This window comes from Ciconia boyciana, chromosome 2, assembly GCF_034638445.1.
Source record: "Ciconia boyciana chromosome 2, ASM3463844v1, whole genome shotgun sequence".
NCBI classification, from domain to species: Eukaryota; Metazoa; Chordata; class Aves; order Ciconiiformes; family Ciconiidae; genus Ciconia; species Ciconia boyciana.
This window is the reverse complement of record NC_132935.1, coordinates 37,038,719-37,064,966: the sequence shown is the minus strand read 5'-3', so window position 1 is coordinate 37,064,966 and position 26,248 is coordinate 37,038,719. Positions and strand designations below refer to the sequence as shown.

The 26,248-nt window shown below is 38.6% G+C and overlaps 1 protein-coding gene across 6 annotated transcripts in view; it reads right to left on the bottom strand.

Moving 5' to 3' along the window:
* Positions 1-26,248, bottom strand: part of NCOA2 (nuclear receptor coactivator 2) — a 197,530-nt gene that overhangs the window by 122,818 nt on the left and 48,464 nt on the right. For all 6 annotated transcript variants that reach the window (XM_072852358.1, XM_072852357.1, XM_072852360.1 and 3 more), the window contains one exon: positions 4,121-4,365. The gene's annotated coding sequence lies outside the window, so the exon portion shown is untranslated. The remainder of the gene's footprint in view (positions 1-4,120; positions 4,366-26,248) is intronic.

The window sequence follows — 26,248 nt, the reverse complement described above, 5'->3', positions numbered from 1 at the left end:
AGACAAGCTTGTCTGACTAGAAGAAGCGGGTCCTGCCATCCCTCTTCCAGGACATCTTCAGCACAGACATCTGTCCAACCCTGCAGTTAGCAAGTTCAAAGAGTTAAAGAGCCAGCCAAGTAACCCAACCAAAAATGCGGTTAGCTGACCACTGGTTTGGCTCCCTGAGCCAACTCACCCCAGAGTCGTGGCGGCAGCAGCGCTGGCACAAAGGAGACAGGGTAATACCTCAGCAGGGAGGGTGCAAGCCACGCTTCTGGAAGCTGTTAGACCAAGGTTACCCACAGTGATGCCGCATTTGTGATATCTCCACAAAATCTGGCCCCATGTTCAACCCCTACCCTCCAAACAAGAGAGGACATAGAAAAAGCCAATTCATGGGGTGCAGTCTAAAGATGCCCGATTACCTTAAGAGCCCCACTGAGCTACAGACTCAAACTCGAAGTCTCAACTCTTTTGACTTTTTTTTTACTGAAGCCTACTGTTTCTACACAGAAGCACTCAAGTCCAGATCTTTGCAAACTTATTCCCAAAAGTAAGGCAAGCATTTATAATAAGGAAAAGAAAAAAAGACTTAATAAAGGCAACCCAGATTAGCTAAACGATACATCATAGTGGAATAATTCTGCTGTTAAAGATCATGCAGATGTTACGATGGAGGCAAAGAAAGCCTTTCTTTAGCTACAGCACAGCTGCTGCATACAACTTCAAAAAGACTTGGCACAGGACTTCAGCCACAAAACTTCCCCCTCACTTCATTTCATGCACGTCATCTGAAACTTCAGCGAGCTGCACCAAGGACAAAACTGACACAAGGGTTGTTTGGAACATCTTATCAACAGCGGGGCGGTTCCTTGCACTGCCAATACTCGCATGCACCTTCACAAAACTTGACTATACATCTCCATTCCTCCTCAACACAGCAATCTCTCAAAAGCAATAATATCCCACACTGCTGTCCCTCTTATTTATACTTGCATTATCTTCTACTTTAAAGAAGACAACCAAATTACCACATAATTAACATATATTAAAACTTCAAAAAGAGCCATAATAAAAAGTAAAGGAAATTATCTGTTAAAGTAGAGATAAGTAGAGAGAGTAGATTAGAAAGTATCACCAACTTCCGTTCACATCCTTCATTACCTATACACTGAGCTACTCTGAACAGACACCCTGACCACAAAGCTGAAAATGCCATAACTTACAATCACATTGAGTGTACATGCTTAATGCCAGTCTTGTATTTTCCACATAATATATGCACTACAAAGAAAATATATATTCATTGTCTAAATTCAAAGTTCAGCTTTTCCCTTTAAATCTGTCAAAGTATTACAGCTAGTTACATATAGTACACCAGAACTTGCATTGATTTTATATATGGAACAGTAAAGCACACAGAACTTAATTTGAACTGCATACTAACATTACAATTACTTGTGATTTCCTTTCAGTGATGATATTGATAGGAGATGCACCTGAGAAACCTAAACTGCGTGTATGTGTATGAGAGGAAATTAGAGCATTCCTGACGCATGGGAACAGAATCTTAGAAACGGTTTTTAATTTCTCCCTTTTTCTTCTTTTATTAATTCATATGACATGATCTCATTGACTCTTATGACATTCTTAGCTTCCACCATGTGAAGCCATAAACCAATCTGTCACCTACAATATTCTTCCCACAACTGTGAAGTTACAAAGAATAATTAGGCCAAACGAGAAAACAGTAGGAGCAGTAGGAGCAACTAAAATTCTGTTAACATCCAAACTTCATAAGTAAAACAGATTAGAAAAAAATTAGGAACAAGGAAATACAAGCAGAAATGCACCAAAAGAGGTTTTTTTAAAGAAATTACTCAACTCCTTCATTACTAAGAACTTGATAAAAAGCTGGAAACACACAACTTTAAAGAATATTAGTAATGTCGATTAAAAACAGTGAAGAAAACTCATTAAAGCAAAGGTAAAACTTGAAATGCTAGAAATAGTAACCACAGTATTACTGTATTCATGAAAACATAACACTTCAAAATGCCCTACTTTAATAATAGTAAAAAAAATGAAAGAATATGGGCACTAACCCCCCGACTCTACTGGTTTTATAAAACACCATCTACTTCTCAGAATTAGTAACAGACTCATGAAACTGAACCAATTTGTTCAACAGATGTTTCAGTTAACCCAAAGGAATTTTACTTTTCTATTGTAGAAATAGAGCGCACTGAATAAAACGCCGCTATTATTAGCAGCTTGCAAAATATATTAGCTCAAAATTAGCTTCCATTTCCATTCTTTCTTTCTTTCACCTAACAGAAAACATTTTCCATACCGGATTATTTCGGTGGCACAGCTAAAGTAGGCACATTGATAAAACAAGTCGCCCTCCTCCTTCCCCCCCTGGCCCCCCGTTTTATGGGATACACAGGAATGGCAGAGTTTTTATTTTTCTTGGTGTTCCTCTCTCCACATTAGCCGATAATCTCCCCCGCGTAGCTCTGCCAGCACACTGCCTGCAGACCCACAACACCGCTGCTGTTCCAGTCCCGTGCTTTTCTCCAGCGGGCTCTGCGAATTGTGCGTGCGACCCTTTCGTAATGTGTGCTATTGCATCAGTCTAATTGCAACATGATTTTCAATGCTCTAGGTAAAGCAAATAATTTCATTTTTAACTTCTGCTCATAAAATACAGATTGTTTCCCCCACCCCTGCCACCCCCCCCCCCTTCTTTTGTTTATGTTTAAAGATTTAAAGAACGACTTGCACAGCAGTAGTCAAACAAAAATACCTCAGGTTTTCTCAGAAAGCAGCACTTAAAAATATTGCTCGGCGCCTAAAGAATTACTGCAGCCTTTCACAGAGCCGTATGTAGTAGATTCCCCCATGAGCAGGCCGGAAGGGGCACGTGCATTCTTACTCTGTGTATTTAATACAATATTTAGCCATTACCAAAGCTTCATAGCTTTTACTGTCTCTCTCCTGCAACAGAGAGTAACAGCTTATCTGGCAAACACGCTCACTATGTTTCTAGGCACCGAAGACATGCTCTTGGTTAATTCATAAAATCTGATCTAATGTTAGATATTTTGCACTCAGGTTAGCCAAGTTAAAACAATATTTAGCGTAACCGTGCCTTGGCCAAAAAATTCTCTGTTATCTACTGATTACAGGAGCATTGTAGCTAGCTATGGACATCACACTGGGAAAATACAAATCCTGAGCCTGAAGAAATGCAGATGAAATTCTGACCTCAAGCCATTCTGATAGCGGGCATTACAAACACTGTCTTCTTTGTATCTGATACAATAACCAGGCACAAGAGGCATGTGCCTGCAATGAATAATGAATTTACGTGTCATTTTGGTTTTATGTACATATATTATCTGAGTTGACAGCATCAAAAAATGCTGTGCTTCTTGCACCCCAAATCATATTACATGATGCGAACATCTACACTAAAACCAATCTGCAGAGGCAAGCATTCACATGGGAGGAAATGTCAGAAGTGAGTTTTAGAGGAACCTAAACTTTGCCTTTGTTTGCTTCTGTGGCACGGTGTACACCACAGCTACATCATACCATTTCCACAGCATCTCTGCTTCATTCAGCGTACAGAATTACCACTAATCAAAACAGTAATCTGTTTTACTCTTGGTATTTGGCATATGGTCCGATACCTTATTTTCTGCATGCTACTGAAATTTTTTTTGGAAGACGGAACAAGTAATTTCTTTGTGAATTCAATGGTGCAGCTGAGTGCTTCATCAACATAATTGTTAGTCCTACTGTTACTCTGTTACTCCTAACTTAGAATAACTGTGTTATTCCTAACTTCCTAAACTAAAGCAGTAACAGCTTTAAGGTCAAAATGATTCTCCAATTCTGAAGACAACTTTGTCTCCAGTTTGGCATAACTCAGACCTAATTTTTTCACAGCACTTAGCATTACACTGTGCTTTATATAGCACTTTCAAACCTCAGCCCCCACTGCCTCACTCGCAGTTATCAGTGCTCAGCACTTTTCCAAATCAGATCCAAAGGTCTCAAGTCATCCGCAAGAAAGCAAGACACATACAGTTAGCAAAGACATGAGAAAGGCCAGGACTGAGCAACTTACCTAGCATCACCTAGGAAGTCTGCAGCACAGCCACGAAGAGAGTCCCGTTCGCCAGGGCAGCATGCAGCTGCGCAGAGCACCAGAATGGCTGCTGCCTCCTGCGATCCCCTGCCTCGCCTGCCACGCACGTCCCGACTTCTGCTGGAAGTGAGGCAGGGGTACTACAGAGAACAGCCTTCTCCACCACATCAACCAGATTCATTCCCGGAGCAAGTCCATCCTGTGCGCGGAACGAAGCAGGGGTCCTGCAGAAAAAAACAGCACACCAGCGTTCAGTTAAATACTGTTAAATTGTAAGGCTTCCTCATGAGGGGCCAAATGAAAGAGCTTTGCAAAGACAAGCTCAGTTTTGACATTCCTTCACTTGGACACCGCCACACTTCAAAAACGTTTGCGTTTGCCACTTCTAGAAAAAAGAAATTGAGACAGCAGACCTCGTACAATGGGGTCACACTGACACCTATAAAACACAGCAGCGATGTTGAAATCTTCAGATATACTGTTAGCTCTTGCAGCAGAGGAGTAAAATGGTTGCAAACGCAAAACAATTCTCTGCATGGGGACTAGCCATAAGTGATGGTTAAAAACATATTCTCAAGGAGCTTCTACTGAAATCAAAGAGCGTTTATTTATATTCAAAGATCTCTATAGAAAAGGACCTTCTCCAGAACAACCTCCTCTACCTGTCTTCCTCAAGCCATACCCTCTGGCCCATGTTGATTCAAGCCCTGGTCCTTCTTCGTTCCTACCTTCAGTGCCCTTGCCAATCTCTCCTCACCCCCAGCTCCCCAAGGCTTTTCATCTCCCCTGGCTCAGTCACTTCCAGGCTTGGCTGGCCGTGCCACACTCTCCCCTTGACTCTCACTCCTTCCTCCCCCAATACGTTGTTGTATTAACTCTCACTCTCACCCCGGGTCTGTCTCCCCTGTTCACAGTCTACGGTATTTTGGGGCCAGGACCATGCCAGGGCCCTGTGCATGCCAGTGCCCCACAAGTCTGCTTTCTGGCTCTCAGGCGCTGGGGTACAAGGCATTGGTTTCCTCCCCCAGCTCAGCCTCACCCTCCCCTTCCAGGCCATACAGCTCTCACATGCTCAAGACAGCACGCAAGAACTGTGATTTCTTTAAAAGGTTACAGTTTGGTTAGATCTGAGATTTTCGCAGTGCTGACAAAGCCAAAGCTGTGACTCATAAGCCGCTCTTCTTCCCCAGTGCCTATCACCAGCGCTTCCCACACTGCCATCTAACTCCTAGTGTCTGATTCAAAGGGAGGGACATGGACCATTTCCAAAAAAGGGTTCTTTTTTAAAAAAAAAAAAAATCTACAATGAGAAATAACTTTTTTCACACATTCTTACAGACAGCTAAATAATTTTGGCAGAAAAAAAAAATTAAGCTAGAGGCAACTGCCTAGCCCCAAAGGCTAATGTTTTGCAAAGTTATAAAAAATTCCAACCAGCATCCTATACTGGGAAGCATTAGGCAGCCTTCCTTACTGCAATTCTGGCACTCCCCTTTCAGCCCTTAATAGCCTAAGTCATTCAGCTTGCTGAAACGAGAACTGTGCAAATATTAGCACCTGAGACCAGTGGTCAAACTGAGGAGTAGCGGCTGCGGGTGGACAGTGCTGGAGTGAACGCCACGCAAGCCGCCTTTGTCTTCACCACCAGTTTTGCTGCACGCCTACAAGCAATGTTCAAACAGCATCATCAGACGACAGCACACAGTCCAGCTAGTGTTTCTTTGGATGCCACTGTTTTCATCCTAGAGATGCCAATGCTTGCCTGAAAAGCTACAGCTACTCACAAAATACTTCTAGGCCACAAAAACCTGAAGTAAAATGGGTTAGCTTCATTTTGGATGAAGGTCACACGCAGCTCACAAAGACAATTTAAGCAAATCCATTTTACTTCACATTTGCACTAAATTAGGGGCAGTCATGTATCAGTTACAAAGAGGAAGGGTAACTTCGTACAATACTATTGCTTCTGATCATCTGCCCCTGCCTGGAGGGGAAATAACCTTCTTGTATGAAACTCTGGGAAACTTTTTCTTTCCTTTTCTCTATTTAGCAGTTAGTTATTTCAGCATAAAAAACAAATGCAGCACACTGTCAAGTAATACATAGAAAGAGGAAAACCTCTCAAAACAGACAACACATTCTTTTAGAGCAAAACCCAATTTACGGATTTTTTTACTGAGCTCTTAATAGCAAACAAGACAACAATTTCTCAATGGCTCTTGTAAATACTTCTGTACAAACATGGTCCAGAAGAGCAAACCAAGAAAAGAGAAAAACAGTGTCACATGCTCACAGATGGATGCAAATTATAGTATGGATTAAATGCACTATGACATTTATTTTTCAATAAGAAAGAATTATTTCCAAGGAATGACTAACTATTCCTGTGAGATCATATTTAGTCAAGACATCTGATGTACCTGATTTTCAAAAAGCACTTATTAACTATGGCAAAAAAAGTATGTGACCCACACACACACTCCTAAAACATCCATGTTTATTCTTATGAAAATAAACTGAGAAGCTTCAACATCAGTGTGTAAGACATAATGAAGCATTAAAAGCATATTTCCGTTTTCAAAAATTACTAATAAATAATTTTATTATATCTTGAATTCAATTTAAGTAATGAAACTGGCTATCAAGCATCTATAATAGCTAGATTAATTTTTTTTAAGGCCAGAATAATTATCTGATCTCTAGTTACAGTTAAGATGAAAAATAAAATTAGGTTGAATGAAACTTCAGTACTTCAATGTACCATCATGGAAACTACACAAAACTTCCTTAAAAAAGAGAGCAGAATTTCATGCACTATTTCATTTGGCAGAGTACAACATATTTGCTGTCAAAGGACTTTTTTCAATGAAGAAAAAGGAAAAGAAAGTATTTCCATTCATACAGCATTGCCCAACTGATTAGAAGTATCAGGCACTGGTAGTTGTCTCTCAACTATAAGCAACTATAATAGATTTAGTTCCTACAGCACACTATATATGGTTCCTAAAAACTCATCTGAAATCCAGCAGACCTCTAAAACCGCTGTTTGTTCAACATAAACTAACCTAATTATTTTGTCATCAAAATCAATATATATGGGCTAAAACACTACATCAAGTAGGAAAGCTTTAATGTAAAACAAATCATAAAACACTGATAATGGAAATGCTTGAAAAGGCTCTAGGACTGCATGTATTTATATAAGATTTGTGAATATATAAACACTCGGTTATATATGTCAAGAAAAAGGTGAGGCTCAGTGCAGTGAACTAATCATCAAAAAGACTAATCTTTCTTAGGACAAGTGTCTTCTTACAAGGACTTAAGCCAGCTGGCTGAAGTGTATCGAACATCGTACCCAACAGCAAAGATTCATCCAAGACCATTAATTCATTGTAAGGCAAGATTCCTCCCCCCCCCCCCCCCCCTTTTTTTTTATTAAGTAGTTTCCAGCATTTTTGAAGTACAAGTTATTCCCTGAAAACCTTCAGCAGCTTTTTGTTACTAATACAATTATCACAAAAGCCACACTACAATGCAAATAATGTAGTTGCTATGATCAACATACTGGCATCATTTGATGAGGGATTCTTCTCTACATGGTAAAATTAATTCTGTTATTAAGTTTGTTTAGGGAAGCTGTTCTTTAAATCATCATAAGGAACATAATTTCCTACAATACTAGAACTTTCAATCATCAAAAATTCCCAAATCATGCTTCCCTTTTTAATTTCAAGAAATATCTCAAAGAATTGTAATATCCTATATAACTACTGCTACACTAGCATCAACACAAAAACTACTTCATGCATTGATCAACATGTATAGTGTAGTTTACTCTTTCATTTCAATATGTTCAAATAACATGACACAATGAGCTCAGTGGAAAACAACATGGTTCTTATGCAAATAAACAGACTCCCACATTAAGGTTACTGCTCCACAATACATTGCACACAGCTGCTCACAGCTTGTCCTCACACTGAAAGGTAGATTAAAATGGAATAGCAACCTTATACCTGTATTCCATTGATTTTATTGACTTAGGGCATATTATTAAAAAAAATTAAAATAAAAGAACTCTGAGTTACCAATACTGACAACAGCACCTACAACTTCCCACTACTGTGGCACAGCATCCTTAATTTTCTGGCTCATTGTCACATGAAAAGAAGCCCGTGTCATAACACCAACCCTCTACTGCTAACCCCATCCCCAGCACCCTCACAAGTTCAAGGGAATTTAGCTTCAGTTAAATATTTTTAAGGTCAAATGCCTCTTCCATTCTTTACCAAGCATCTAGGGAAACAACGGGCGCAAAGTGTGTCAAAGTATCATAGCTTTATGGACATCAACTCATGTCCCCCATTGACTTTCTACAGCAATTTCCAGCACCTCAAGCACTGTTCTGACTGACTAAAGGTTTTAGTTGGTCATTTCATAAGCGCTTATTTTAGACCAATATTTAACCTCACTTCATGTGCTCTACAAGAGAATTTGTTTTTCTTAAGCCTATGAATGACAGTGCCAAAAATAGCTGCAAGCAAATAGTAAAGGGTATATAGTAGTATGTTATCCATATGGTATCAACTAAAATAAATCTACTTATAGTCTGTTAAGTTTTCAAAATAATGCACTTGAGTCTCAGATTTGTGAAAATTGGAAGTTATCCAATCACACTTCTGTGTGATTTTACTTTTGTTTTTTTATTAAATCAGAGCGTTATAAAAGCAAAACTGAGTAACAGCACAGATATAAGGATATCTTGCATAGAAAGCTAACAAAGTCCTTAGAATAAATGCAAATACACCTGTAGTATTCTCTGGACACTGAACTGGCTCTTAGGACATATCTCAGAGCGCAGATGGCTCCTGGCCACATTTTGACAGTACTTTGTACCAAAGCAAACCTTTTAAAGTTATCCCCCTCTTATTATCGTGGCTTAGAACAGTAATATGCTGTGACCATTTATTTTTGTGCGCAAAACCCCCTTTTTGCTACAGGGTTTTATGACTATTTTTAAACTATGCTTTAGTTTTCACCTAGGTAACTTTCAGAAATACATGATAAAATTCATACCTTTGCCAAAGACACAAGTTGTCCGTAGAGCAGAGAATAAAAAATAGGAGAGAACTGAGAAATTTTATTGCTCCCAAACATACAAAAATGCATGTCACGCACAGGTTCCTTAATAAAACAATGATCATTAAACTCTATTATACTGTTTGTCCCTAATTTGTGAGATTCTTTGACTAAAATGTCCTTTTTTACACCCTCTTGCTATTCTAGTAGTGTGCTTAGCTCCAGAAATTGTAGGTTTTGAGCCTGAAACCCATGATGAGAAGGAGCAAAGAATATTTTCTAACACATACTCTGTGAGCAAATGTGGTTTTGGTGCCTCAAAACTTGACAGCTCTGATCTAATGTGCTGATTTCTCCTTTACCCCCAGGGCTACATTTATAAAACTTAATAATCTCTTTTTTGAGATGTCTTATTTGAACCCACAAATCCTTCCTCTCACGGAAATACCCCAAACACCACCACATTATTCTGGACAGAAATGTTCAAAGTGTGCTGTTACACCAGGGTGGTGAGCCAATCTACCAACTAACTACTATTAAAAAGTTCTTGTGCTCCTGTCCCTTTCCTTGCAGTCATCCTATCCTTTAGTAAACCTGTTCAGCTCACTAATCTGGCATAAAACTATTCACTTTTTTTTTTGTAGATCAGCAAACTGAATCAGTTCATCAAGGGCTGAGAGAAGTTTTACAGCCAGCAAGATGGGGGACAACATGACAACCTGGCCAAGAATGTGGAGAAGATGACAGGGAAGAGGAAAAGGCCTTTCATTTCCAGAAGTCACCAGTTTTTTGCCTCTATCAGATTTGCTCAATTTATCCTGCCATACCAAACCTTCTCACTCACCTGCTGATGCTTCTCTGCTTTGCATAGATAGATTAACACTTGCTAGCCCAAAGACTAGAAATCAGGCATGTTTGCTGTCAGGTGAGTACATTTGTCTAAGCTAAACAACCGCTCTGAACCGTGCACCTCTGCCTCTGCAGCCCGGTGACTATTGCCATCTCCTGTCTCTCTCCTACTGAGGGTGAAGAATCTCTGAATACCCCAAACAGCAGTTTCCAAACTGTAATCCATGGTTGATAGCCATGGTAAGTGGTCTATAGCTAGTCTGGCAGAACTGTATCGTACACCATAGTTATAAATGCCTAAATTTCACAGGGTTATAGAAGTAGCCAGTGAGAAAATTTACTAACGGGGCGGGGGGAACACCCTCAAAAACTTAGGGAAGCACCTAGTAATAAAGCTTGCCTGGCCCGAGTCCTTGTACAAGAATTGAAGAAAGCCCCCAGTACAGCTGATGGCCAGAGCAAGCCTCATTCTTAATCTACGGTCTCAGTGGTACTTCTCTCATCTTCAGCCAGTGGGGCTGGACACCATGAACACCACACACTTAATACATTTCAAACTGGACACTTATGGAAGTTTTTGTAAGTCTTTCAGCAAAGAGGAAAAAACCAACAACAGTAACTTCAGTATTTTGGTGCAAATTGAGCTGCCTGGTTTCTATTATTTTTTGATTTCTTGCCAAGTGTCCTTTTTTTTTTCCTTTAAGCCAACTCACCAGGAACTCACTATGGAACCCGGATGAAGAAACAGCTTCTTTATCACATAATCTGCCCAAATGTGAAATGGTTTTAATAATTACCTCGAGTGGCAGTTACAACACAGAAACAAAGAATTTTTATATATTAATCCCATGAATTTCTAAGTCAAAAAGAATGTACAGCATTTAAATACACGTTTAAAATGGGATAATTCTACTCAATTTACTAAAAAATCAGGTAGCACATACTATGCATATGTATTTATATAGATATACACACGTGTATATATAAAACTATAAAACATATATTATATATGTAATTTCTAATGCTGGCTAAAAAAAACTGCCCCAAAAATGCTACTCAGTTCTTCTAAAAATGAAAGCAGCTCCAATTTTATGACTAAATTTGATGACTCATTTTCTTTTTCGGTTCCAGGAACTTTCTGTAGACACCCCCAAAAATGAGGAAACTGCTTTTGTTCCTGCTGAACACAAATGGAATCAGTTGCATCTCTCACAAGAGAGAAAATATTTTCATTGTTTCAAGTGTTCCTGAAGTGCAAGTAGAAGCAAATGGAAAAGCTGCCATATCTACAGCTCAGCGCAACTGCAGTCCGCAGCTTTCACCAAGTTAAAGTAATGCTCTCATGCAAGGTAGGGGGCAAAGAAATTCTGCCTACATATAAATTAAAGGAGGTAAAGAGAGCTTCACACTTCGCTACAACTGCCAGTCACGCTCATCGCACCTCTTCGGAGCGCCCCGAACACCCCCATGCCATGTTTCCATCCTGCTCTATTTCACAGACTATTGACCCACCTCATCCACTCCTTGAGTCACATGAGCACTACTCCTCCCTTCAGCCACTTTTTGGGAAGCTAAGGGCCTTTTATATGATTGCTATCTGACTGGTTTCTAACCAGGCAGGCCAGTTTTACTGCTGTCTTAATGACTGCAAATGAGATGACTGAATTTTCCAGTTTTCTGAGTAGCCACTCCAGCAGGCGATGTGTGGAAACACCGGTGCACACGCCTGGCCACGGCCCTGCAGACTCCCAGCTCTTGCACCACATCTGTGCCATACCCTTGGCGTGACAGGTACCACTGCACATGCGCAGGGTATCTGAGCATGCAAACCCATCATCTTTAGATGTTCTTTTTTTTTTTTCTTTAATAACTGGCCAGCTGGCATGCTTAAGTCTATTTTTCTCCTCTCGCATGTCAGCAGGACGGTCAGCCTCCCATTCCTATCAATAGCCTGCAAAAAGTTTTATAAATCCTTGGTAACACCAGGGCTTCCCACCTCACATTTCTTCTACCTCCTCTTTCACCCCACTTCCCGTGCACCCCAAATCCTCATTCCCATCCATCTTCCTTCCATTCAGGAGGTAGGTCTTTCAGAGTGCCAACTTTTTGAGCTGCACTAGGAGGATGGGCAGAGAGGGAGCTGGGGATATTATGCTGGAAGGTGTTAACGGCCACCATCAAATGGTTCTTTGATCTCCAGACAATTACAGAGCTGGGTCTGCTAACCAGATGCAAGGGGCTCCCTCTTTCCCCCGTTTCTTCCTTCTGCATCCCAGACGGACAGAAATGCCATCAACTTGAGTGCAAGGCCCTATAAACCAATTATAGGTTTATTCTGAATTTAAAAAGAAGAAAAGGACTATTTTGCTTTCATAGGAGGAGATGTCAGAAAGAGTTTGCAAACCAATAGTTTAACTCTGAAAGAGACTCTTGTAGCAACTCCTGTCTGCTTAGAGCTGTCTGAAAATATGGAATTTGATTGAAGTTTAACAACACCCAAAGTTCTTAAAAATTCTTATCACAATCATACACAAAAAATAATTTTTTTAAAGCTTCAAATACTAGAAGCATATGAGCATATGAGATTGTTTTAGTGCTTTCTACTAATTAGTACTGCTTTTATTATACAAGGCAAGAAAATGACTTTTTTTTTTCCTAAACTGGCAGTGAACAGCCAATTCAGTAAGCTGCGTTTTTGTTTTCTGTGACTGGGCAGTGGAAAAATCTCTTTCATTTATTAGGTCCACAGAGACCAAAACTGGCTGGGTGTCAAACCTGCTTTGTAAAAGCCCAGACCCCTTCAGCCATGTGTAGATTCCATAATTCTTTACAACCTGTTATCAGTATCAACTTCACAAAAGATGAACCTTCAGTGTCTTCCAATAAGTGTTACTGCAACTCTTTATAAAAAGGGAGCAAAAACCTGAACTGTTCAACACAGAAGGAAAGAAAAATCTAATGGCAGTGCCAAATTAAATTCTTATTAAAATCCAAGATATCTCTTTTTTTTTTTTTTTTTTTTCCCTAGATGAGCTTTGCATAAAGATATAAAATGAGATCTCCTACAATGGTGGATAAGCAAGCTGGATAACTATTTAAATTTTAGTAACTCTGACTGCTCCAAGCCCCACTGTGTGCACCTATGCTACTTAAAGTGCCAGTTTCATCACCTCACTCATGATTGCAGGGTAGCCAGAACTTGTCATGGGGACAGACAGGGCCAGGCCTTAAGCTGAAAGGGTGCTGATGGCAACCTGAGACAGAAAAATGAACTTTTCTTTAGAAGGATGGGGCTTTCCAGAAGGAATAAAACTACCAGGGTGGAGTGATTGACTTGCTTTTAACTACAACAAGGATAGATTCCTAGATGACTTAGAATCATAGAATCATTAAGGTTGGGAAAGACGTCTAAGATCATCTAGTCCAACCGTCGACTTTGACGATTAAAATGTGCTGCCTTGTTAAAAAGGTACTTCTCACATGGAATCAGGTGCACGCTATATTATATCCAGGGAAAAATATTAAACTTTCATTTTCAGTAAACACACCCAACATCACATTCTTACATTTTCTATAGCAGAAGTTTATAAATAACAGCACCCACAACACTTTTTAATCTCAGACTTTAAAACTGAAAGAACTAATTAATCATCTTAACTGAAATATTGTTGCTATGCTAAGACTGCTCTGTATCTGTCCATACGGACAGCATTTGCTTGAATTGTCCCTTTTTTTAGCAATGGATTCTATTGCATTCTTTAAGATAAAAATAACGGCAAACTAACTCACAAATGTTTCCCACATTATTAAGTACTGTAAATAATTATTTTAGCATTAAACAAGTAATCCTTGTGAAACATTTGGTACGCCTCACATAAGCTAAAATTCTAGTGTCTTCATTCAGTACTAGGTTTGCAATGCTGCAAACTTGCATCTGATACAAATGTGAACATTAGCAGTCTTAACAATACCCTTCCATGCAAGTTACATATATTTATCAATATAGATAAACATGCAAACATGCACGTGATTTTCTTCAAAGTTTAATAAAATCTGCAGGGTCTTTAGGTCTCCTGAAAGTACGTGTGATTTTTATCACCACCACATAAACAGTCCTCTTTAATACTCCTCTCCTCGCTATGCAGCCTGCAGATCACAAGAGCGCACAGACTCTGAACTTAGTTTTATTTGCACAAGAGCACAGGGAACATTACACAGCACCATTTCTCATATGGAGAAGGAGCGAATCTGTACTTCTCACACACAGATTTGCCACAATTGAAACTTCAGCCATAATTTTCTGATAGCTTGAGGGGAAGGAGTAAAAATTTTAGAAGTAAACAAATTCAGCATTCATGAATACAACAGAGAAACAATTTTGCACGGTTTTAGGAGTACAATGTACAAACATGGCTCATCTACTTTTTAGAAATCTGCTGCAAAACATTAAAACTCTCCTAATCTTTGTCCCTCCCTTGAAGCAAAACAGCTTTGTGTTGCCTCTAAAAATAGGGAGGGAGTAGTGGGGGATGGGAAGGGGAGAGAATAAGAGGATAAGTGGGAGTGAGAACTGGTACACCATACTGGCATTAATTTATAAAAAGATCAGTGAATCATATTCTTAGACTATGGCTTTACTAACAAAGTCAGGCACATTTTCAATTATCAAATAAAAAAGGTCATCCTGTACTTTTTATTTTGTACATGCACATGCAAAGGAAAAAAGGAAAAGTTGTTTCATCTGTTACCAAAAGCATCATTCTGCAGTCAACACTTTTAATGAAAGACAGGCCAAAGGATTAGTCAGAGCAGATTCATAGAAAAACAAAGGAAATCTGTATGCAAATACAAGCCTACCACATAACTAAACCCAAGAATGAATCCTGCCCGAGTACCTCCGAATACTGTCCTACAAGGCTCCCTGCAATGGCTTCCACTCACCCCAGCTCCACAGCAATTAGCAGCAACTTTAGTAGCCACTGCCCTGAAGACGACAAATGATACTAATATCATTAAAGCACTGACTTAAGTATTCTAAATAATGAATGTGTCAGAAATATAGTCCATATATATTAAAAGTCTTAAGAAGATTCTGTTCTTTTTTTTTTTTCAGGGAAGGAGCAGACAGGGACCTGTCAGGGAAGGCTGCAGGGAAGGCTGCTGCAGAGTTATTGCCCAGCTGGGAAGACAAGTTATTTGAAAGCTACAGCGCTACAAACAAGCAAAGAAAGTTGACCAGTCGTGCTTGTCACAGGAAATACTCGGCTGTCGTGATGAGCCAGAAGCTGGCTGATGGACGAGCATGAGCACAGAGCATCACCAACTCAGCACTGCAGGCCTGGCCCCGGAGAGACGGAAGCAGCAACCCAACGCTTTCCATGGCTTATCGTTAGGCCAACCTCAGCTGGGGCTTTGCACGAGTAAATATGACTCTAGGAGGTTTTCTCAGAGGGTTATTTTTACATACCTGACCATATGAGCTTCCTTGGAATAGGAAAAAAGGGGAGGCAAAACTAAACAGTCATTACATATATGTTTAAATATAACATTAAAAAACCCACAAGATATTTAAACTGACTAGAAATGTTCACTTTCATTTTAATTTTAAAGTTGGCAATGGACCTGGACCAAAAAAAGGTTATATTCTGACCGAGATGCAGCAGCGTGGAGTTTCTAAAACCAGTCTTCAAAACAGTTCAGAAGAGGCAAAAAAAAAACCAACCTTGCTCAAAATCTCTCACTTAGAAAAGTAGCAATTTGGGTTTAAGTCCTTATTCAGAGATGTGCTAAAGTCACTCAGAGCTAGAAGAGAAAGCTCAAGTAGGAAAGGCAGCAGTAATAAGTGCACAACAGGAGCGTGTGGCTGTACAGAATTCAGTTAACAGCAGCAACATCAACAAATAAGGTCAGGAGGTTTGACCCCGAGTTTTCTCAATACTACTTTCCCTGCAAGAAGCATCTGTGCTAACGCCAAAAAGGCACTTGTAAGTCTTTATCTACTTCTGTTTCAAAATATAGACATAAACACATCTAGGCCTATGTAAATCATCTCAAAAGATGCAGTGGGATGCTCAGAGAACGCATGGTCACAAGCATTATCAAGAGAAAAGGCTGAGACCCAGAAAGAAAACACTTACATCTAATGGCACATTTTGGGAATACTGGTACTGTTTGACTCCTGCGAATCTAACAACTGTATTTTTCCAGCAGTACCTGTTAATATATTTAGAATCCAATTCCATAACACTACCTAAAATTACAAAGCAAGCAGCGGCTTGAAAACATGCTTTCAGTATATAAGAACCATATTTTTCTTTATAGAAAAAAGTATCTGTATATCAATCTCAAATCAACTGTCCCTTTCTGTTTACTTGGGATTTTTTTGGCTGTCACTATCAATAATGCATGCAAAAATTTGCACAGCACTGCCATAGTGCTGGTTAATTATCCATTTGCTGAAGTTATTCTGAGCAAAATTATTTTATTTGTCAAACAAAATTGTCTTTTTAATAGAGTGTTTTGACAATGGAACAGTAAAATATGTCAATGGAACAGCAATGTTTAAATATTAAAATTACATTATATGATCTCAATATATGACAGTATTAGCCACTGAAAGAACAGCACTCTTTCAGTGTGCACATTACCTTTCACAGTCACTATAATTGCTTACTCCCTCATCTTCTTGTGGCTTTCTAACTTTGGACTTTTATATCATTAGAAGAAACTGATTTTTTGGTTTCAAGAAAAATACACTCGCCCCGTGTCTCAGAGTGGAAAACACAGAGATACTGAGCTTTCTTTCAAGTAATAACCCCCTAAAAAAAAAAACTAACCCAAACCAACTCCCCCTTCCCCCAAACCCACCAACAGAAGAAAAACACCAGAAAGACACAACCCCAAGTGATACTGGTTAATATTTACAGGTTTACTCATTTTAATGTTTGAATATTCAATACATTTTAATTTACTATGTGTACATCTGGATTTCTGGAACTGCAAAGCTTCCTTTCACATGGCAGACTACACAAAAAATATTCTGTGCTATCTGGCCCAGACTGGTTTCCTTTCTGCTACATACACACCATATATTTGAGATGATCTGATAACTCACTTCTGGTTGTGCACAAGTACTACAGCTAATGAAGTTTTTGGTTGTTTATTAGAGGGGGAAGGAAGAGGTACATCGACTTTCAACCGAACTCTGTGATGCTGTACAAATCTTTCCTACGGTGGCCATTCTTAAATGTTCATTTCAGTCCCAAAGCAGCAGTCTTATTTCTGAGCTTATAGGATTACTGTCAAAGTACACAACTTTAAAAAAAAAAAAAAATTTAAAAATCCCCACAAAAAAGCAAAGAGCATGAGCATTCACACCTCAAGCACCATGTGTGCACTAATCATCCACAGAGACAGACTAAACCCCTCTATTAGACACACTTTTGAGTATCAGCAAGTTCTGTATGTACTCGTATTTGCAATACCCCTACAGGTCCTAGTCGTGCCCCAGAACCCTTCATCTCAGGCAATGCATTTCGGGTTCCCTCACCCCAAAGAGCTGAAAAAGGCTGAAGGCAATGAACTGAGACTGAGAGGGGAATTAAATGAAACATTTAATATTTACAAGAGAAGATTTGGAGTTCCAACCATAAATTAGCTTTCTTCAGGGTTGTTTTATCCCTTGGTATTTATAACCAGTTACAAGATAATAGTTAATTTGGCGTGAGTGCAACTGAGTATCTGCAGGAGACTAAAGCCATTAAAACCATCTGCAGACAGCAAGTGGAAGTTAGTGATCCTAGGGCTACTTCTTTCTGCTCTTACCGTTGTATCTTGAAGAGACGCTGCTTCTTTTCCATCCATATAAAACTTTTCAACGTTCAAGAGTTAAGTTATAAAACCACGAGAGGAAAAAGCATGAAAAATCTCTCATAAAATCCCTTAGCACCATCAAAAACAGGTTTCACATGACAATGAGGGTTATCGTCTCATTCACTTTGTTTCCATGTTAATGTACCCAAAAAAACCCCAAACAAATAGAGCACAGGAACAGAAAATCAAGCTCTTGAGTTAGTACCTAACTTCGCTTGCCTGAGCAAATCAGTCTCCTCACATGGATGAATTATAATGCATTTAACCACACACGTGCCCTTTTCCAACTGTGCTGCCCTCTGTACTTCACTACAATATTCACTATATTCAATGCTTTGTCTTACTTTCATTGCCCATTGCATGACTGCACGCACCATTTATTGCGGTATTCAGAAGTGTTCAGTGTCGAGTATTATTTTCATAAGAGAACTTTCTATGAAGTTCATCAGTAAGTTGACCTGCTTCACTTATGGCATCATTTGGGTTTAGGATCAGCATTATGCCTGCTTCCAGCATTGAGTAACAGGCAGTATATAAATGTAGGTGGTTATTATGGAAACTGAGGCTCTTATTTTCTGAAGTACTTAGGAAATATATTTATTTAAATATTCAAAGCACATCGTCTCCTGACTCAAAGTACAGCTTCTCCTTGAGAAGACTGAGCGCTCAGCATTTTTGCAAATCAGCCCAAAGCTGAGCACATGCAAGCAAGGCGCACATCTAGTGCCGACCTCCTAAAAAGCTGAGTGACATGTGAGGATCACATGGGAAGCGGGTGGCAGAGCCCAGGGCGGAATTTAGTTCTTTAAAGCTGCCTTGGTCAGGAGACTATTTTCTGACTGCGAACCTTGCCCTGTTCCACTCTCACCATCCATTTTCTCCTACCAGTAAGACAGCAATCCAACAGCACCCCTATGAAGAGCGGGTCCACCGTATGTGCTAAATAAAACAGGGGTCCAGTAGTAAAATTGTATGCAGTGGCAAAGCCGAAGCCTGTGGCATGATGCATACAGAACCAGGGAACTGAGCTACGCTTGCACAAATAACCTGAATTTTGGCATTTCTAACTTGTGCGCCATAGCTTCTGCACCCTTAGTATTCGTTCAGTATTCTTGGTATGTCATTTATTGTGTTTTGGAAAAAGCAACAGCAACAATAACAAATCATCACTTGGCACCATGACTGCAAGCATGATAAAGAACAAGGCAAGAGACTACCTTGCAGTCCCAGAACAGATCTCCAGCACCTTCAGCTCACAGGACAAGCAAAAGCAAGCAAGACAGCCACCTTCTAATATGGGTTCATTTCACAGATATAATGAAGAGCAGAAAGATGGCAAATCTCTAATCTTTGTTTTCATTCCTAAATAAGACTATTTTCTGAAACTATATGCCCCCTGCCTCCTCTTCAGCACAGCATGCAGTACCAGCGTGGTCTGCTGGGCATAATGCCTCTCCAGCTGCTTGCCCCAACATGGTTCTCCCTCCCTTCTCAGCCCCAGCCACTGGCCTCCTGGCCAAGCACCACATGTCCATCTGGAATAAGAAATGTAAAGAAGAGAGGGCAGAGCTAGTCCATGCAGATAATGCATTTATTTCGTGAAAGAAGCTGAGCGAAGCGCAAGTATACTTATTAAGGACAACACCTTCTGATGTTTCATCTACTGACAAAGTATCTTAAAGCTTACACCCTGGCCAAGTTTGCCTGTTTTTTTCATTGGGACAGAAAAAAAATTCTCCAAAAAAAATTACAAATCTCCACGCCAAAGCATATAGTCTACAGAACTGTTAAAAAAGGACAAAATACAGTTTTAACCAGTCATTCACAAGAACAGCTAGAAATTTTCCACTGAAAAATACAGAACAAATACTTATTAATTCAGCTTTATAGGTAGACACCTACCACAAAAACTTGGTAAAGATGGAAGCAACTGAAAATCAGATTTCATATTCATATTGAGATCAATCAGCGTAAATTATAGATATTATACTAACAGTTTAGCTTAAAATATAACCTTCTCCAACTCTGCCCCTTTTATGTGGGTTGTCAGCTTTACAGGCCACAATTTCTAATGCATTGAGTTTTATTTTTATATATATGTATATGTTTCTACATGTTTGTATACCTTATCTATAAATAGGTTTCTATGTTTTATATATATAAGACTACAGCCAAAATTTTATTTAAATATTAATAAATCAGGCTTTGGGGAGGGGGGATAGGGAAGACAATGTTTTATAATTTAAGTAGATGAAGTGTGAAAGAATAAAGCAACCATTTTGGAAAAATGGGCATTTAATGAAAAACTTTTCAATTAAATGTGAAATATACTAAAAATATACTGCAAAGGCAACTCTGGTACTTTGGCATCATATTTGTTGCTGAACTGTTCATTTATGGACTACTAGCACAAGTTTGAATACAAATGTAATGTGTAAATTACACAGCCCCAATTCAAGATGTCTGTGAACTAAAAATAATAAACTAATTCAAGTCTCATATGAAGAGCCAGATGTTTATCATGCTGGGGAACTGGGGATTTCATACGATGACATTTTCCACCTTCCCTTTTGGGTTCCCTTAGAAGGAGACTCAGGCTATTAATGTGTGTAGTAAGCAAACACCTGATCACATTACAGAGCACAGATTAATAAACCAGAAGATCTATTGTGATCTGACAATCTTACTACAGGCAATAAAACTAAATTAATTTTTTAATTAATCTTTGAAGTAGTGCTTTTCTTCATAGAAAGACATCTGATCTTGATTAAAAATTGCTGTGAAATCCACTCCCATATATGGTAATGTAATGTTCTGCTGTTGTGATCCTTCCTATGAAAACTTGCACCTTTAGTTTTGAATTAAATTTATCTAGATTTTCTGCCCCTGGATCTGCTTATAGATTTGTTTGCTTAACTTATGGGCCTGCTATTGCAGAAATGTTCATTGTGTAGGAACACAGAGGCAGGCGAAGGTCATCTCTTCCAACTTGAGCCTTGTCTTTTCAAAGGGAAGCACACCCAGGTTCTCAGCTCTTTCAGCTCTTTTCTGATTCTTTAATCAAAAGATCTGACTTGGAGCAGTTCCAATTTATGAACCCAACTTGTGGATGCCAGCAAACTAAATAATTACTGTAGCTTAATACAGAAATTATACAACATCCTGACTACTGCAATACATCTTTCCTCTGCTCTATGCTTTCTGTTTACACAACCACATTTGTATTAGTCCTTTTCACCAGGATTATTTGGGAACCCCTGAATTCAGATGATTATTCACCACCACCCTTCCAACAGCCACCTTTGTTAGCTTCTGGATGTAGGACTCCATGTTTGACTGTATTCAAATGCACATTTTGTTAGCTTGCTACCACTTGTCAAGTGATCCATATGGCTCTGTAGCAGTTGCTTGTTCTCTTCACTGTTCATCATTTCAAACACATTTGTATCATTTGCAGACTTTTTTCATATACAAAGTTCTATTTCGTATCAGAAATATCAAAAGGCATATGACCAAATAAGTCCCTGTTTTCTGCTAAACCAGTTGTTCAATGATTCCCCATGTAGAACATATTAATTGGCCAGTGCTAATGTAGCAGGTATGTATCATTTTGAGTTTGCCTTGTTCTAATTTCTTAAAAATCTGTGCAACACCAATTCAAACTGTATGGTCCACAGGGCCATCTAAAAATTTATCCAGAATGAATGGCAGTCATGGTTCTAATTATACCTTGAATCCCTGCAGTATCCAAATCCTCATCATTTGCTCTCTCTGTATATGTATTTCACTGTGCAGAATGACTGGAAGAAACATGGGAAAAATGTGATAGCAAACGTGAATTATTTTTATTTTTATTTTTTTTAAGACTAGAGTTAGGGAGCTGTTTTAGGAGAGGAAAGTCCTGATTCCTCCCCTTTGTTCCCATGTCTGTTTCTGTTTTCTTTTTCAATGGCTCTGGATTAAAAGAACAAAACAAAAAATATTTTTTAAAACGCATAAGGGAACATTGTACTGTCCTTGCACAGCTGCTGCTAGGGAGAGGAAGGAGCTGGACAGCAACCTCTGCACTTAGTCACCTAAAGTTTATCTGAGCTCTGTTTCTGGAACATATTGTATGTTAGCATATTACATGAAAACTACTAATTGTTCCTCCAGATAAAAAACAGAGATGATCTTGTCAAAACTATATTGGCTAGCATTAATTATATTGCTCTGTTTTAATTTCTGGTTAATCAAGTCCTTGGTCAGCCTTTTTGAGATTTTTATCTAAGGCTGGAGTCAGGCTGTTAAGTCTAGAATAAGCAGCTCATCCTGCCCAAGACAATATTAAACTTTTTCCAAGTATATCTAAATTTTCCACATGTGCTGGGGGAGGGGGGGGGAGGGGGCGGTGTGGTAAAAAAGAAAAATCAACATTATCAGTACAGATAGCTCTGCAGATGATCCCATGAAGTTATGGACAGAAGTTGGCAAACTAACCCAGTATGCCTAACTACTCTGCTGTTTCATAGCCTGCTGATCTAGTACAGGAAAGGCAAGGGTTTAATCATCAGTTCATGATACCAAAACATAGTATTTTGGTTTAAAAAAAAAAATACAAGAGAAAGACATTCCCCATTTTCTATATTGTTAATTGCTAAGTTACAGTTTTCTCCTTGCGTTGCTTTGCTTTTTCTTTTGTTACTTTCTACAATCACAAGCTTCTGATTTACATTAGTCTCCTCCTCCTCCTCCTCCCCCCGGCTCTTGTTTTGTTAAACACCATTCTTAATTGTTTTCATAATATTGAAGGTTTTTAAACCATGATTTTTCATCTGCAGCACATTGGTTTGTTGTTGTGGTTTTTTAAAGCAATTTTTTTTCAAATCATGTGGCTTATCATTTGTGTATTTCACACTTTCTACAGTGTAAAATACACAAACACACACAAATTTATGTGCACCTAGCTTTAGATATGTACTTCCCCAAGCCCCACCCCCAACTGGTTCAGACTTGATCACGCCTTGAAACTTGCAACACCTTTTTTTAGTTGTATTCAATCTTTCTTTATTTCACACAATGGGATGTAATGCCCTTTTTTCAGAGTAGCATGCAAAACATCTTCCATAAGGAAGCTGCCATCTCTATATTTAGAATGCCCAAAGTTATGGTACTACCAGAGGGAGGTTTAGTATATACTCCTCAGCTTGAAATCTCCCACGATATCCTGCTCTTCTCCTCATCTCTTGGAGGGTCAACCGTTCTCATCTGTAGCGTGACTTTAGCAGATCTTCATCTTACGCTCTGTCATAAACATTTAAAATCATTTCCCTCAGGGTTGTCTGAAAAATCACAGATAATTAATGACACCATTTCTGACAAAGTCAGATGTCCTCAATACACTTAGGTCTGTTTCAGTTTTCCAATCATAAATCTGCATGTGAAGTGTGGTTTTTTGTTGGTGTTGGTGTTTTGGGGGTTTTGTTCTTTTGTTTGTTTTTTAAAGATCTCCTTACAGAGGCAAATGTTCCTCAGAGTAGATTTTTGGGTCAAATATTATTATATTTTCGGTCACATTTTTCACACAAAAATATTCACCGAATTTGCAGTACTGTTCTTCCTTAGGACTCTACCTTCCAATTTCCCTATACCAAGGGGTGAACCTTAAAAGCCTCCTTTCACCAAGGAACTGAAACAGAATGAGACAAAATCTGTAATGGTCATGTTTTTTCCAACTACCATAGCTTCCCCACCTAAACGAGTATCAGTCAATACTCTAAAAAAGAAAAGAAAAAAAAAAGAAAAAAGATAAGGGAAAAAAACCCCCAATCTTATCAAGTGCTTTTTGATCTTTGGGTTTTTTTGTGTTATATAAATTGTTCGCTTTTCTAACACAGGAAAAAAACTAATCAGTGTTTGTATACATACTTTTTTTCTTCTTTGCTATATATTTATAACCTGGATTGGATGTCCTTATACTGGAAATAGCAGTCTAAAAAGTCCACAATGATTTCCCAAGAGATGCCTGAACTTGATCCTTGGCTCATTTCCATCTAGCTGCCTTTTGGGGAAGAAAGTTCACTTCACCACCATCTTCATTTTATTGGAATGGAAAGTGAACCAAATGGAAGCAGGAAGATTCCAACCACAACACAAAGAAAAAAAAAATCTTCAAATGAGAAGCAGAAAGTGGCAAAACTGGAGACTACTCCAGTTTTTTGCAGCACAAGTTAATCACAGCTGTACTCAAATTAGTGCAGCTCCAGAACTGCCATCTGCATACCAGCACGCAGGGCACAAGAGCTCTATCACTTCGCTCAAATTAAAGGACAGCATCGCTAAAGCTCTCCAAAATAATTTTACTTTGTTTTCAAAGACACATTAAATCCCTAAATTTTGTCAACATTCTCTGTGGAATGTGGTCATAATTCCATAAAACATGGCTGGTTTGGTTTGCTGATAGCATCGGTTAGGAATAAAAGCGCTTTGGCTTGGAATGGCTGGCACCCTGCATCTCTACTCACCGACTCCAGTGTATCTTACCCACCCCAGTCTGTTTCCTTCATTACTACTTATGTGCATAAAGAGCTGCCATGCATAACCAGGGCATTATTAAATTAGTATCATAATCTGTCTCTGACCCACATAGCTTAAAACAAACCAAACCAAAAACCCAACTTTATTTTCCTTATTAATAAAGTGAATAACACAGCAAAGCAGGGCAATGAAATAATCTCAGTCCACAGAGATATAAACAACAGGAGCCATACTGATCCCTTTCATTAATTAAGCAGAGAGGAGAAACAAGGAAAAATGAAGCTATGTTTTCCAAGTAGAAAAAGACTAATTTAAAAAAGATGTTTTATTGTAGCAGTTCTAAGACATTTTATACAATTTTAATTTTATTAAAATTTTAATAAAATTATAACTAAAAGCAATAAACATCAGTTTATCACTTTTGCATTTCTGACTGACATAAGAAATGCTTTAAATTAAAACCTTTCCAAGGCAGTGACGATGTTAGAAACAGCTATCAGATAGTTCTAAGATTTGCCAAAGAGGCTTAATCCCGTCACACAATAAATGAGTTTCTGAATTAACAGGAAAGACAACACATTTGCAGGCAAAGAAAACTCCACTTCTTCCCAATTATATAAACAAACAGATAACATTACAACTATGAAGCAGTAGTCTTATGGGAAAAAGAAAACAAACTCCTCATTAAAAAATGCCCTTTGCTAAGCACTTCTACATACATCGGAAAAGTGACCAGCCTACCGATGCCATTATGCAACCCTTATGTACACATACATGTTGATCTTCATATACAGTGAAGAGTGATAAGATATAATCAACTATCTAATTGGTGTCAAGACTCCAATAAGAAAAGTAAGAAAATAAGAAAAGTCTTATACATGTTCCCAAACAGAGAAAATCAAGACATCAAGTCACTCTGCAAAACAACAGGGATATGAAAGATTTAGATTAGCCTAGCTTCATATACCATCTCTGTGATGACAGACTGATGCTTCCCAGAAAGCTGAAGCATCTTTCCCCTACAATTGCACCTAAATATTTTTTCCACTATTGTACATGGAAAGAAAACCTCTCTGATCTGACACCTTGACACAAGTTACTTGAAAAGTCTTATAAACAAACTACCCCATTTATATGGAGGATTACACCCAAATAAGAGATGTTTCAACCATCCTACAGAATGGCTTTTAAAGAGTCTCAAAATAACATTAACAAATAAATGAATTTGCAAGCCTATTCTGAATTAACTTTTGTTCTGAATCAACTTTAGTCCATCATCTCAGACTAAGCTTTGACTTTACTAATGACAATGTAATGTATCTTGAATGCACCTTTGAAATCTAAAGTAAAATTAATTTATCAGTTAATTCAACATGCACACAATGGACAGCTGACTTCCAATAGCCACCTTGTTTAATGCATATTGCTTAAAGTAAAGCTATTTGTAAAATAATATGTGCTTGCTAAACAAAGTCATTCAACAAGCACTGTGACTAAAAAAGCTTACGTTCCTACAGGTTTGTGCTGTGTGGTTGACTGACTTTGTAAAGCCCTTCCCACGCCCGAGACATTTATGAAATCACCCTAACCTATGCCAACTCCTTTGGGTCTAATGCCTTTTCTTCCTCAGTTCAGGTACTAATAAAGTCTCTCTCCTTTACTTGACTTTCTGTTGTTATAAATGTCTTTGAGACATTTATTCCTCCTCCCTTTGAGATATTTGCCAATATTTATTGAAAAGTGCTAATAATTCAAAACTAACAAGTGATGAAACTCTAAGGAAGGCAG